Here is a 1,742-nt window from a genome sequence, read left to right as displayed (position 1 = left end):
GACACAAAAGCCTAGTAACAGTGACAAGTTGCTCCACTTACTATTCCGCCCACTGAACATCGGCCTGAAAAAAGGCTGTGGCCTGGATGGCCTACGCAATTAAAGTCCGCTCCTGATGCCGAGGCGCCAACACCTGAATGATTGAAGGAAAAGAGAGCAAAACCATGATCCCGGAAAAACAGGACCCGTCGTGCCGGCTCTCCACCTGTTGACAAACCTTGGAAGAAGCGGCAAGCTGCCATCCATTCAGTCTGTCCAGTCGCGCTGTTCATTAAGGAATGAGAATAACGTCGCGCAACTAAAGAAAGGACTTCAGTAAAAAGGAGCAAGTAACCCATCTTCAAAAACTAGCACCGCACCATTCTGCCAGAGCGGACAACTGCGAAAAGTTGGCGGGAAGGTTAGCTGAACATCCCCGCAATGCAAGCCGCAAGCCAAAAGGCCCAATTATCTTACCCTGCAAACATCAACTCTGACGTCCCAGCCTACCCATCATCGCAGACCTTGTCCAATGAGAACATAAAGAGCACAGTGGAAGGAGTCATACTCCTGTCACGTTAAGGCAGAAATACCCTCCGGCCTCGGAGGCGAAATTCCTGCGCCATCTCTACGAAAAAATCCCTCTCCTAAATGTGTAACCTGCAGGAAAACTCCAGTGGTGTAAAAAGTCCATTATCATCCGCCCCGGGGCCGGCGACATGGCGCGCGTCCGCCCCCCGCGCGGTGCTTTTGCCGGAAGAAAGAGTTACCGCCGGCCTGATGATCCGCGCCGCACGGCCTTCCACCAAAAACCCGGTGGGTGTCGGCATTTTCTTTTGGCCCATCTTGAGTGGAAAACCCAAGAGACGAGCCAGCCGGCAGTTAAAAGATACGGTGTAAATTTGTGACCCCTGTCTAAACAATCAAGAGAAGCAAGCTTCACCCCCTCGAACTTGCACACGCAGCCAGTCTCAACCTGACTCTTGCGCATCCTACAACATGCGCCATCGGCGCGGATGCATCCTCCCCAAAGAAGGAGGCCGCTGGTCCGAGGGTCGATCGGCGAGGCTAGCCAAAGACAACGGCGCCCGCCCACGGCACCGCCCGCGGAAAACTTGGTTAGCGACCGCCTGAACGTTAACTTAAAGCAAAACGGCAATGAACAAGAGTTCACCACACAAATAATTAGGAGCCGCGCCCCGCGCGGCCAGAAGGCCCAAAGCTTCCTTACCAAGAGGAAATAAACTGGAATATATCTCACCCCCACCCCACCAGCAGGCTCCGGCCACCGGATGCGGGAAGGAATCTGGGACCGACCAAATCGAACCGTCAGACCGGGCATTCTCAGTGCCCCCTCACGCGCAAGGCAACACGAAGCCTTGACGGCACGCAGGCGGACTTCTCGCCCGACCTTGCACACTTTTCTCGCCGAAGTGCGGAGGCGAGCATACAAATGATCCGACCCAACATAACGACTGTTGTCCGACACACGACGCCGTGTGGAAGACTTTAAAAGCAGGCCTCACTCCCAACTCACCTGTTCTGCTCCGCTCAAAGTCAAAAGAAAACAGTCTTGCTTCGCCCGCCTGGTCTGGTCCTCCAATCACAGCGACGCCTCGCCGCCACGGCGAAGAGGAAGAAAAATGGTGCCAAACGTTCCACGTACACCGCTGGCCAAATCTGTATCTTTTTGGGGGCGCCGGGCGCCGGGGGAAAGTCATGGAACCAAAGCGCAACGACATACCCTACTCCCGGAAACTCCC

The sequence above is a fragment of the Notothenia coriiceps genome, unplaced genomic scaffold (assembly GCF_000735185.1).
Source record: "Notothenia coriiceps isolate Sejong01 unplaced genomic scaffold, NC01 NC01_scaffold00037246, whole genome shotgun sequence".
Taxonomy (NCBI): domain Eukaryota; kingdom Metazoa; phylum Chordata; class Actinopteri; order Perciformes; family Nototheniidae; genus Notothenia; species Notothenia coriiceps.
Note: the sequence above shows the minus strand (reverse complement) of the source record.